This window comes from Mirounga angustirostris, unplaced genomic scaffold (assembly GCF_029215605.1).
Source record: "Mirounga angustirostris isolate CCGP_5_RB_7025 unplaced genomic scaffold, mMirAng1.0.hap1 SCAF_2, whole genome shotgun sequence".
NCBI lineage: Eukaryota > Metazoa > Chordata > Mammalia > Carnivora > Phocidae > Mirounga > Mirounga angustirostris.
Window position 1 is genome coordinate 43,565,412 of NW_026991710.1, and position 14,193 is coordinate 43,579,604.

The following is a 14,193-nucleotide window of genomic DNA, read 5'->3' on the forward strand; positions in this document are numbered from 1 at the left end:
GCAACTCTTTTCAGATATGTCAGAGAAGTGAGGTCACAGGCAAACCATTGCCCCCTCATACTGGAGAAACAGACAGGTGAATACAGAGAATCATAACTTATTGGAGCAGAAATTCACAAGCAGAAGTCTCCTTGGGACCCAGTGCCAAGGTAGAAACACTTGAACTGTAATTGGTAAATTATTGGAGGCTGAGTGTGGACAACTCTGAACGTTAAAAACTGAAGGGGTCCCAGGCATTCAAGGCTAGATCAACATTCAAAAATCAATTAATGTAATTCAATACTTCAACAGACCAAAAAAGAAAAATTGCATGATCAAATCAGTGGGTGCAAAAAAACATTTGACCAATCTAACATCTATTCATGATAAAGGAATGCTTTAAATGCAAATGAACTTCCTCAACTTGACAAAAACTATCTGCAAAAACCCTATAGCTAACATCATAGTTAATGGTAAGAGACTCAAAGCTTTCCTATTAAGATCAGGAAGAAGGCAAGAATGTCCTCTCTCACCACTCCCTTTCAAAATCATACTGGAAGTCCTACTAATGCAATAAGGCAAGAAAAAGAAATAAAAGGCATACAGATTGACAAGGAAGACATAAAACTGTCTTTGTTATCAGATGACATGATTTTCTATGTAGAAAATCCAAAAGAATTAGCAAAAACACTCCTGGAACTAATAAGCAATCATTGCAAGTTTGCAGGATATAAGGCTAAATACAAAAGTCAGTTGCTTTCTTATAAACCAACAATGAATAAGTGAAATTTAAAATTGAAAACACATTTTTTTGCCCAGTAAAAAGGCATTCATTTTTGGCTTTTAATATAAAATAAGTCAGAGAAGCACAGAAAGAAAATATCGTACAAAGTAGTTATTGAAAAAAAATCCCCAACAAACAAATTTCAGTCACACTCCCTCTCTTCAGCCTGGATTGGAAAACAGGAAACTATAAGCCCTTTTTCAAAAGCCAATGTCTGTCCCTTTGGAAAAAAATCTTATTAAAAAAAAAAAGGAAGAAAAACAGTCTGTGAAATATGGCAGGTGGTTGTTAGAGGCCACTGGAAGCTTGCCTTAACCACTTGAAATGGAATACATGTGGCCATTGGAATATGGCCACCTCCTTGTTTCTTGCTAGTAATGCTCTTCATCCAAAGGGAGGGTGCTGGCCTGGGCACCATTTGATGCTGCTTATGCATAAGTGGTAATCTGAGGTCTCAAGTTCAAGCAGGCTTAGAGTCTTCCATTTCATATCTTCACTGACTCTCCCCCATACACAGTTTCTTGTCACTGGAAGCAGAAAGAGTGATGGGCTCAGCGGTGGGGTGGGGGGTGGGGGGGAACCACTTCATTGATGCAGCCAGTGTGATCAGGCAACTTACACAAAATCCTCCTGCTTGTGGTATCCCACACATACACAAACCTGTCAGCTAAGCCAGCTGCTCTCTTGCTTCCATAAGATGACCAAGAACACTTCAGAAGATTCTTTTCAAAGTTGTGCACTCTTCCTTAAAATATCTTATTTACATTATCACCTCCAAAATGAAATACTTATAAATGTAACAAAATATGTATAAGATCTATATTGAGGAAAACTACAAAACTGATGAACAAAATCAAAGAACTAAACAAATGGAGAGATAGTCCATGTTCATGGATAGGAAGACTCAATGTTGTCAAGATGTTAGTTATTCCCAGCTTGATCTATAGATCCGATGCAATTCCAATTAAAATCCCACCAAGTTATTTTACAGATATCAACAAACTTAATCTAAGGTTTACATGGAGAGTCAGAAGAAACAGAATAGCCAACACAATATTAAAGGAGAAGAACAAAGTTGGAGGACCGAAGCTTCCCAACTTCAAGACTTACTATAAAGCAACAAGAATCGTGACAGTGTGGTACTGGCAAAAGAAGACAATAGATCAATGGAACAGAACAGAGAGCCCAGAAATAGAGTCCCAAATAAAGTCAACTGATCTTTGACACAATCCAATGGAGCAAAGATAGTCTTTTCAATAACTGGTGTGGGTGGGACATCTGGGGGGCTCAGTTGGTTAAGTGTCCTACTCTTGATTTCCACTCAGATCATGATCTTAGGGTCATGAGATTGGGCTCCGTGTCAGCTCCACACTGGGCATGGACCCTGCTTAGGATTCCCTCTCTCCCTCTCCCTCTGCTGCCAACCCCTCCCCCCTCCCCCACCTGCATGCATGTGCTCTCTCTTGGAAAAGAAAACAAAAACAAAAACTGGTGTGGGAATAACTGAACACCCACAAGCAAAAAAGAAGAAAAAAAGAAACCCTAGACACAGATCTTAAACCCTTCACAAAAATTGACTCTAAATGATTGATCACAGATCTAAATGAAAAATGAAAAAAAATAAATAAATCTCCTTGAAGAGAACATAGGAGAAAACCTTGATGGCCTTGGGTAGGGCAGTGACTTTTTAGATACAACACCAAAAGCATGATCCATGAAAGAAAGAATTGAAAAGCTGAACTGCATTAAAATTAAAAACTTCTGCTCTGTAAAAAAACAATGTCAAAAGAATGAGAAGACAGTCCACAGACTGATATTTTCAAAAGAATACTTCATAAAGGATAAAGGACTGTTACCCAAAATATACAAAGAACTCTTGACATTCAACAATAAGGAAAAGAAAACAAATAATGTGATTAAAAATGGGCCAAAGGTCTTAACAGATATCTCTCCAGTGAAGATAAACAGATGGCAAATAAGCATATGAAAAGATGTCCCACATCAACTTTCATTAGGGAAATACAAATTAAAAACATCAATGAGACACCACCATATGCCAGGTAGAATGACCAAGCAATAAACAGGCAATCCTCAGACTTTTAGAAAATATTTGCAATTCATTGATATAAGAAAGGACTGTATCTAGAACATAAAGAAGTCACAGGACTCAATAAAATAGTATGGCTAAAAAATGAGCAGACGGCTGAAACAGACACTTCATAAAATATATCATTAGTCATCAGGAAAATGCAATTAAAACCACATTGAGATACCATTTCACACCCATTAGAATGGCTAAAATTAAAAAGGAATGACACCAATGCTAATGAAGATATAGAGGTAGATTGGTAAACTCCTGCTGGCAGGCCAAAGCCAGCTTACCCCCTGTCTTTGTAAATAAACTTTTTTTTTTTTTGTAAATAAACTTTTACTGGAACACAACCAAATTCATTCATGTTTATAAGATGTGAATAGCAGAGTTGTTTAGTTGCAACAGAGTCCATATAGCTCACAAAGCTTAAAATATTTCCTCTCTGTCGGGCTCCCTGCTCAGCAGGGAGTCTGCTTCTCCCTCTGACCCTCCCCCCTCTCATGTGCTCTCTCTTATTCTCTCTCTCTCAAATAAATAAATAAAATCTAAAAAAAAAAAAAAAAATATTTCCTCTCTGGCCCTTAACAGAAAAAATATACCGACCCCCAGTGTAAATCAGCTACAACTCTTATGCATTTATTGATGGACTATAAAATGGTACATCCACTTTGGAAAACAGTTTGGCAATAACTGATAAAGTTAGACATGTACTTGTCTTTGATGCAGCAATTCTACTCCTAGGTATTTACCCAAAAGAAATAAAAACATATGTTCACAAAGTACTTGTACAAGAATGTTCACAGTGGGGGTGCCTGGGTGGCTCAGTTGGTTAAGCATCTGCCTTCGGCTCAGGTCATGATCCTAGGGTCCTGGGATAAAGCCCCACATCAGGCTCCCTGCTCAATAGGAAGCCTACTTCTCTCTCTTCCGCTCCCCCTACTTGTGCACATCCTCTCTCTCTCTGTCAAATAAATAAAATCTTAAAAAAAAAAAAAAAAAGAATGTTCACAGTGGCTTTATTTAAAATAGCCTAAACTGGAAACAGACCAGGTGTTCATCAATAGGAAAAGAAACTGTGGCATATTCATAAAATGACTACTACTCAGTAATATAAAGGAATGAACCACTGATACACACAACGTGGTGAAGCTTAAAAATATTATGCTGAGTGGAAAAAACCTTACACAAAGAGCATATTCTGTACAAATCCACTTACCCAAAATTCTAGAACAAGGAAAAAAGTACTCTCTGGCAGAAAAAATCAGAACTGTGGTTGACGGTGGGGGCAGGAGTTGGCAGAAATTGAGAAGGAAAGGGCAGAAGACAATTTCCTGGGCCTGATGCTACTGCCTTTTTTCCTGAAAGAGGTTTAGGTTATACAGTTTCATGAATTGTCAAAATCAGCAAATATATACTTAGTACTTATGAAGATTTGTTTGTGTATTTTACATCAAAGGAAAAACTATAAATGAATACTGAACTCTACTTAATGTTATGCAAGCTGAAATATTTATAGGGAAGAATACTGATGCTGTAATTTACTTTGCAATAAAGAAAAAAATGGGTCAATGGTTATTTAGGGAAATAAATAGATCGATAGATACACAAGAAAGCAGATATAGTTAAATGTCAATGGCAGGCTATAGGTAGAGAATGTTCAGGTATACACTGTAAAACTCCCTCAGCTATGCTGTTGAAGTATTCATAGTTCAAATCCTGGAAATTTAAAAAAGAAGCCCAACAAATTCTTTAGGAAAGGGGAAAGGGGTAGGCAGGCAGAGAGGGAGTAGTTGGGGAGTTGCTCTTTCTTTGCTGTGATTCTTAATTTACAGAGAGAAGAAAATACTTCTATAAAAACTGACTAAAGAAAAAAAAACTGACTAAAGGATCCCAGGAGAACAGAATTTTACAGGATATCTATATTAAGTGGTTTTCAAATCCTTCCAGAATAGGTCGGAAATGTCCAGGTTCCTGAAGTTGTAGATTTCCTTGCCTGAATTTGCCATGGCCAGTTCATGATTGGTGTCCTGTTTGGGACTGAGCTAGGGATCCCCAAATGTAGCAAGCATTTGCTTCCCAAAACACTCAGACTAAGAGATCTATTGAGAGGATAAGGTCTATAAATGGGTATCTCAAAAGATCTTGTTATTCTACTATAACCCATAGGATATTTCCTATATAGCCCTAAAAAGGATACCAAAAGAAAAAAAATTCCCTACACTGTAAACACCATGAAGGCAGAAATGTATCTATCTTTCTCACCATTTTATCTCCAGCACTTACTATAGTGTCTAGCACAAAGTAAAGCCCTGTTGAATATTTGTTGAACAAATGAATAATGATCCCTCCTATTGGAAATCTTGGAGTAACTTTCAAATGATCCACACATTTCAACCACCCTCTCTACTCAGCTCTAGCAGAAAAAAAAACCAAAAAACAAAAAAAAACAAAAAAACCCACAACTTCCCAGCAAGGTCTTGATTAAATACACAATTTTATATCTTTGTCTAAATGGCTAGTATGTTCTCCCAATAAGAGAACAACTGAAACTATTACTACTGATGCTACCATTCATTGAGCAAGTGCTATAAAGCTAGGGACCATGTTAAACACCTTACCTTGTTGCCCATCTTTGCAATAATCCTGAAAGGTAAGAATGAGATAAGAAAACCAGTGCCTAGCCAGGATAAATAATTTACCAAATGATATACTGCTGGTAAGACCCAAAGCATTCAAATATAAGCTGCCTAACACTAAAGCTTATCAGCTACAGCACCTAGTACAGTATAAGGTAAATGTGTTCTGTACAATAGAACATATAAATAAAAGTAGAAAGGCTAGTATCTAGTCAGCTTGCTTTTCCACCTGTGCATATATGGACAATCTACTTTTGGCAAGCACACACTGTAGACCACAGGGTGTGTGTGTGTGTGTGTGTGTGTGTTAGGGGTGTGTGTGTGTGTGTGTGTGTGTTAGTAACTGCCTGAACAATTAAAAGGAGGAAGGAAGCACATCCTCCCTGGCCTTTGGCCTCTCCCTTCCTCACCCTCTAGTAAATACAAGCCTGTCCAAACCAGAACGCTCTTCCTACCTCTAATAGAAATAGTTGCCCCAGCATTATTATTCTCCACCCAGCACAGTTTTATGTGTTTTAATTTTTGTTTCTGTTTTTTGTTTTGGATATCTGTTCTCATGAGAGGACTGCTCCTGGGGTTTGTTGTTTCTCCGTGCCCTTGATGAACACTCCAGAGCCCTGTTTCTCTCCCCACTGAAGGTCACTTTGAACATTGGACATGTATAGATGTTCCTGCTCTGCTCATACCCACCCCTAAACAATAGCATAAGGATAGCACCCTATGGGGACATAAGAACCATAGAATGGGTGAAGAAGCTCATCCTGCAGAGAATCAGGAAGTACCTAAGATGTGTCTTTAGTGCAATCCTCCACTCCCCATCACAGTCTCTCTTCTCCATGTTGAAAAATCTTCTATTGAACTGGACCTTATTTAAAAATGAATACCTAAATGGGTCTGAGTTAGGACAAGCGATTTCTAGGCCACAGTGAAAATGTTGTCAAGCTGTTACAAGCACAGATTTAATATTATAAATCAGGGTTCTATTTCTGAAAACATACATCATATCATTAGATATGAAAATTGATCAAAAAATAAGTATAAAATAAAATCCCTATATATTTTCTTCTTAATATGAGATCTATCATAATCCAGAATAGCGCATAAGACTTAGATATAGTTAAAATAGTTATAAAGTTAATACCATCTTATGACCCAAATCCCGAAAGAGATCCACTTCTGAGGACAATTGCCTAATTCAAGAAATTGAATATATCTAGTGTCCCTGAAGCCCTCCCGACATGGTTCTGCCCAGTTACATTCTCCTGTTTTCTCATTAGAGATAATCACTATGTAATCTTTAGTGATAAAAACTCCTGGTTGTTCTCCACAGTTTTAGTATGTATATGTCCCAAAACAATGTAATTTGGGTTTGCCTGATTTTGAATTCTATACAAATGCACTTCAACCAAAAGAATTCTAACCATAGGTATCCTTTTGTCACTTACACCTGCCTCTCAATACATCTATGGATGGGATTCATCCATGTTGTTGCTCAAATAATGTTTTAAATTTTAATGTTGAGCTATTTTGTAAATGTTTACCTTCATAAATTTTTCTTCCTATATTGGCCTAGGTGGACTGAAGACCTCATCTTCCTTCTGGGTAAATCTCCAAATAGTAAGCATGGGTACACACTGCCTTGAACATTTTGTTGCATTTTTGACTTGCAGCAGTGTCTTTAAAAAGAGAATGTTGGGGATATAACTTCATTCTCTCTCTCCTCCTTTCTCTCTTTCATCTCCTTCTCCTTCCTTTCTTCCTTAAAGATCACTGGAGACCATTTTCAAGGATGCCTACTGCAATTCATTTTACAGTCCCACAAACCTTTGATATGTGAGAACTGTTTGATCCACAAGTCACAGATGAGGAAACTAAAGCACAGAAATGTTAATTACCTTAATGCAATACAGAGAGCCAAGAGATGAGAGACGTGAAGGAAAAATCAAGGAAACTCGGAAGATAGAATGAAAATCTCCAATCTCCAATGTATCTATAGAAATTCCAGAAAGAACAGAGAGAGTGGAAGAGAGGCAATATTCAAAGAGATTATAGCTGAGAATTTTCTGGAAATGAAGAAATAAATGAGACCTCAGATTGAAGGAACACCCTACATCTGGAGCAGTATAGATAAAAATAAATCTATACCTCAGCTCATTGTAGTAAAACTGCAAATATTAAATTCAAAAACAAAGTGTTAAAGCTGCAAGGGAGAAAAAACAATTATCTCCAAAGAAATGGCTATTAGATAGCAAATCCTGATCAGCAATAATAATTACCAAAAGATAATGGAATAATATGTTCATAGTTATGAAAAAATTTTTAAGAAAGAATTGTATAATTAGCTAACTTATCATTCAAGTCTGAAGGTGCGATAAATATCATCAGATTAACAAAGATTGAGGAAGTTTTTTTTGAGAGAGAGAATGAAAGAGCAAGCAGGTGAAGGAGAGGCAAGGGAGAGGGAGGGAGAGAATCGTAAGCAGTCTCCACACCCAGCATGGGGCTCGATCTCACAACCTTGAGATCATGACCTGAGCTGAAATCAAGGGCCAGAGGCTTAACCGACTGCACCATCCAGGCGCCCAAAGGAAGTTATTAATGCATAAGTCCTCACAGGAAAGAATGGATGCAAAAAGAAACTGAAACCAGAAATCAGAAATGAATGTATAAAGTAATGGCGAACAATTTCAAAAGAAATTGGTAAATTTTTGGTAAAGCTCTATTCCCCCCAAAAGAGATTCAGTCACTAAGAGCTGAGTATTCATTACGAAAAAGGTTGTAACGTTTTGAAAGTTTTAAGTTTTAGCAGTCAACTGCTACAATCCACAATGGGAGTCAGAGAACCTCGACTTTCTATGTGATGCTAGGAAACTACTTTAGCTCTCTAGATGTTACTTTTCCACATCTGAAAAATAAGAGTTACAGGATTTCCAAGAACCCTTCCAGTAATGTGTTTTTAATGCATTTGGGTTGTTTCCAAGAGTTTAATATTATAAAAGATGCTGCCAGGAACATCTTTATACAGATAGCCCTCTCCTACTTTTGTTTAATTCAGATTAATTCTTCAGCATAAATTCCCAGGAATAGGATTAATAGATATAAACATATTTAAGACTTTCAATACAATTGCCCAAATACATTCTCTAAATTGCTTTCCTAGGTCATACCAATTGTATCAGTTGATAAATTGGCAATAGTTATTAAAAGCTTTAAACAATGTTCTTACTTAAGTCTGCTACTCCACCTCTAGGACTAGATGCCCAAAAGAAAGAAGGAAAGCAACACAACAATGTTTATCAAATTACTATTTATAATAAAGAAAATGTGGAAAGGAAACAATGTCAAACAACAAATATCATAACAGGTTGTTAACAATGGAAAAAATTAGAATCTAGAGGAGTATTTAATAAAATGAGGAAATGTTCACAAGATATTTTTAGTGAAAAAGCAGATGTACAAAACACTGTGCTTTATTATAATTCCATTATATCCACATATATGTATGCGTGTGTGTGTGCACATATAGAATACACATACACACATATATACACAAAATATATATGTGTGAGTTATTAATATTAACATTTGACTTGTAACTATATATATATTTGGCTTCTAATCATATGTGTTCTGTATATTTATGTATCCTAAAAATGGATATATTCTAAGGATACATATTTATATGACTATGTACATATAAGTCTGTATTTATAATATATATGTAGGTAGAAGCCAAAATTTAATGTTATCAGGTAAAAAACAATATGGTTTTAACTTCCTGAATTTTAAAATTTTTGCACTAAGAGCATATATTACTTTTGTGACCTGAAAACAAAGTCGTAAAAGTCAAAGAAAAATAAAGCCAAATGTCACTCCACTTCACCTCATTACTCATAGAGAATTATACTCCAGCGAGCGCTTGAATCACCTACCTCATCCATACTTGGTAACAAAGGCACCCAGGGCCTTCCTGACAAAGCTCTGGGCTTCGCAATCCCACCTCCAGTTCCAAGGGGGTTCCTGATTGGTCCTTGTCAGTGATTGATTCAGAAATGGGCCAACTCTGGCCAAGGAGCTGTCAGGCGAAGTCCTGCTGGAGATGGCGAACTGCTGGGGACCCTTTTTGCTTGCTGCTGAGAGGGAGCCCCAGGATGAGATGGTTTCTCCTTTTCTTTCGTACACTAGCGCTGCCTTACACTAGTCTGGGCCAGTGGCAGTCATCTTGCTGTAAAACACTGAACCCGCCGCTGAAGATGGGAAGGCAGAGACATGGAAATAACCTGGGTCCTCGGGGGACATTGTAGTGCTGAAGCTCCTTCTTTCTCTAGACTTACTGTCATGTGAGGTAATGAATTTCTTATTGCTTAAACCAGTGGTTCTTAACTTTCCCTGTGTGTCAGAATCTCTAGGGCGATTTTAAAACCCAGATTATTCTAAGGTAATGTCAGGGTCTTCAGGGGCAAACCCACCAGCTTCAGGATTTTCTGTTAGTTTCACCCGAACGCATTTTCACTGATAAAGACACCTTCGCGGACATCTCCATCCTTGTTTTCCTTAAACCTTCGAGGCAGGGATTTGCTTTGGGGTTTTCCATATAGGTTCCTCCTGGGACAGAGGTCTTTGCTTCTAAAATACCTCATTACTGACGTCTAGTTCTTGGGGAGCTAATAAAACCCACCTGAAGCCTGTTCCACGTGACTGCATATTTGTAACACGTTAACGATCGAGGATGTGGATGGATCTGCTCATTTTATGAAAGTGTTTATTTTTTGTTTTCAAAACTACTTTGTCAAGCGTTACCTTTAACACAATGGTTTGACTGTATTTTAGTAATTATCGAGTCTAGTTTTAACTATCAAGTGAATACAATATTTAAATATTTTATGTGTTTGGTACCTTATGAAAGGTACAGGGCTCTGGAATCTTCACACATTCCGTTTTTATAAATTGCCAACAAGCGTCAAAAAGATTTTTTCATGCAAGAATATTCGTAAAATCACTCTTAGCGAAGAGGCTGTTATGAATGGTGCCTGCTTAAAAGAGGAGTTCCACAAACTCTCAGAAATAAAATCTCATCACAGATTATCAAAAGCACCGTGTGGGTCTGAGCAGTTGGTGGGTACAGTGGGGGACAGGTAGGGGTGTGGTGACTTAGATATATTTTGAGGTAAATAGTGGGGAAAAAATCAGAGAGCCACAAATAAGAATGGCAACTTTCAAACTGACCCATCACCCTCTCTAACCAGGAAGCAAGCTGGTCTAAGGAGAGACAACCCTGCACCTCTCAGGGACCAGCTGTTCACGGGGATGGCTGCACAATTAACACAAGCTGTGGGTTGCCAATAAAACATAATAAACCAGGCCCACAAGACGGTGGGATCACTGTGGGAACTCAGTCAGGCCTACCACACTACTGATGGTTTTCATGCCATTAAACGGCAAGTGAGTTCATAATTGCAGTGGTTTATCTCAAAGCTCCCTGCTACTCTTAACGCTTAATTCAAATGTAATGTTCATCAGCTGCTGCCAGTAGGCAAGAGGGAGAGCTTTATCAGAAAATGTAAAGATCACTTTGTGATTATTATTTCACCTTGGGTTACGCTGCCCTAAGTGCCCCACACAGCGCCTGGTGGGACGTTATCTCCTGAAGGCTCTGGAAATGAGTACCTCGGCATTTAGATTTCCCTCCATGCCTGCCCCACTTCACTCCCCCCACCCCCCCCACACACATTTTTCCATTTAATACTGGGCTGTCTTAAATCACGCAAAACAGCAATTGATAAGATACGGAGTCAGCTGTGTTTTCGTCTGGGCATAGCCTGGCTGACCTGGTCACTCTACTCCAGGCCCACCTGGTTCTTGCTGTCCACAAAGCCACTTACTTCCTTGCCATCCTAAGTCTATTGGACATACTCTGTTATCTGGTGTGCTAAATGCTCTGGACCGTCATACTGTCCCCTTGTGTGGACTCAGTGTTTTACAGCGCAGGGCCCGAGCAAGACCGTGGACCAAGAACCCCAGTAGGTTGTGGCGGAGGTCATTAGTAACCTCAAACTAACTCTTTTTTTTTTTAAGATTTATTTATTTATTTGTGAGAGAGAGAGCATGAGGGTGGGGGGAGGAACAGAGGGAGAGGGAGAAGCAGACTCCCCGCTGAGCAAGGAGCCCGAGGCGGGCTTGATTCCAGGATCCCAGATCATGACATGAGCCGAACCAACCAAGCCACCCAGGCACCCCTAGCCTCAGACTAACTTTTAATTAAGTGCCTGGTAGGAAAATCTTCTGTCCTTTTAGAGTAATCACAAAAGCTTCCTCTTAGAGTGTGATTCAGTCCCTAGGGATTTCCCATCACAGGTCAGTGGATCAAGCCAGCATCATGAAGAGAGCTGTTGCGTCACTAAGCAGTCACATCACCATCTGTCCCTGCAGTGAACGCAAACTGGATTCTCAGATCAGACATTTTTAGTGTTCAACGGTTTCTGATTGGAAGATGCATAAAGGAGGCTGGAAGAGAAAGAGAATGTCAACTCAAAAAAGTAGCATGCCAATCATTACCCTTGAGCATCTTATCCTCTCCAGACACATGAACTCCAGAGAGCCTGACTATTGGGAGTGATAGCTGGCCGTTTCAAAGGAAAGACACTGTCTCTAGATTTTGCTTATTAATCCCAAATTCTAACTTGCAGTGATCTCCCCATCATTCCACCTGACTGTTGGTTATTTGCCTAGAAAACCTCTATAAAATTTGAAGACACTCAAAAGACATGATTACAACTGCTTTTCACTGATCACTCTGTTCTTTCATCATCTTGAAAAGTTCCCAAACAACATAAAGTCAACTATGACAGAAAAGCCCCAAATGAATTTCCAAAGATCAGGCTAGACCAGGCAGACAAAGAGGAGATACAGAAGAGCGTTTTGTTATAGACTCTACCAAGGTTTTTTTTTTTTTTTAAAGATTTTATTTATTTATTCACGAGAGACAGAGACAGAGAGAGAGAGAGAAGCAGAGGGAGAAACAGGCTCCCAAGGAGCAGGGAGCCCGATGTGGGACTTGATCCCAGGACCCGAAGGCAGACGCTTAACCATCTGAGCCACCCAGGCGCCCTACCAAGGTATTTTTTTAATCCTTTTTATTTTTGGTTGATCTTGATAACAACTGGAGTCTGAGAAATGGCAGATTTTTTCCACAAGGCTTGTGGAGAGAGGTTTCTAATGAGCCTTAAAGTATGATATAAATTTTAGCTCTGAATCAGCTTCTGGGATTAAAACCTGTATTCACTACTTACTAACTGTATAACTTTGTACAAAACGTTAACCTACCTAAACCTGTTTCCTCATCTGTAAATTAGTGATGATATTACTACCTAACTCCTAAGGTTGTTATGAGAAAGACATCAGATGATAGATCTATAACTGCTTAGTACTCTGCCTAGCACAGAGTAAGCTCTTAATAATTGTCCATTATTAGTTTATATTGAATCAACGGAAGTGCCATGGAGATGCCATTGGTACACGCAGTGAGGGCCATTTAGTAGCTAGTTGGCCACAAGTGAGACTTTCTGTCTGACAGACTGCAGCTTCATCCAGCTGGCAGTTCTAGGGGGGCTCTCAGCCTTCCCAGAGACCACCCAGCAACCTAACCACAGTGCCAAACCCTGTGTTAGCAGAAAACACTAAGTGAGCTGGCTCCATAGTGAGCCTTGATATGACTTATCTGAAGCCTCCCTCAAAGATGACTCTCTGACCTTCCCAGTATTAGAGAAACAAGAGGCCCCTGGGCCTTGGGTCTTTCATGGTTGTGGCTCCCCTAGGTCCTGTGGAGTCTCCTGGTTGCTGCAGCCTGGTGGTCCATCAGCAAGTTGTGATTCTAATGATCTGGCAGGAAAAGATACCCACTCTCAGTTCCCCTAGTGTGGTCTCACATGAATTTGTGAACCAAAAAAGCACCCCTCCCTTGCTACTTAATATGCTTAACAGCTAATTACATCTGTGTAGGGATTACACTTTACATTGTCCAGCTTTATGGAAACAAACCCCCAGGCTTCCTCAGATTCCCTTAAACAGCTCCTTATCTCTGAGAGAGAGATTCTTATCAGGGCCATGTGTTAGAGGTCCTGTGCAGTTTCCAAATTACCCCAGGAAAGTCTGGGGCCTAATCCATCTGCAGGCCCAAAGAGGGGACTGAACAGAGTCCCAACCTGAGCCAGCTGGGAGCCCAAAGCCTTCCACCACCCATAAACCTGTCAAAGGCTGAGTCTGGACTGAGATGACCCACATTAGCTCCTCTCCCCAAGTGACGTGGGCTTCCTAAGTTGACCTTCATGCAGTGTGGAGCTTGAGTGTGCAAACCCCAGGAGATTATGGGGTACCTAACCCAAAGTCAAAGTGAAGTCTTTGCCCTTTCCAGGGATGCTGTGGAAGGACCATTTTGGTAGTAACACTTGGCTTTTTAACTCACAAGCTAGCTAAGCGCTCCCAACCCCTGACGAAACAATCCTACTGTCTTCCTTTGGCCAAGATGGCAAGGTAGGCCCCAGCAAGAGAACCAACTGGCCTCACACACAATTTTCTCAAAGCTTGGGAGATTCCCAGCCTTGGCAGACACTAAAAACACTCATTCCCTTGGCTTATAACAATTCAGTTAAAGACCTTGTCTTAAGGAACTCTTGGGGGGAGGGGAGGTGCAGGGAGTGCAAAGA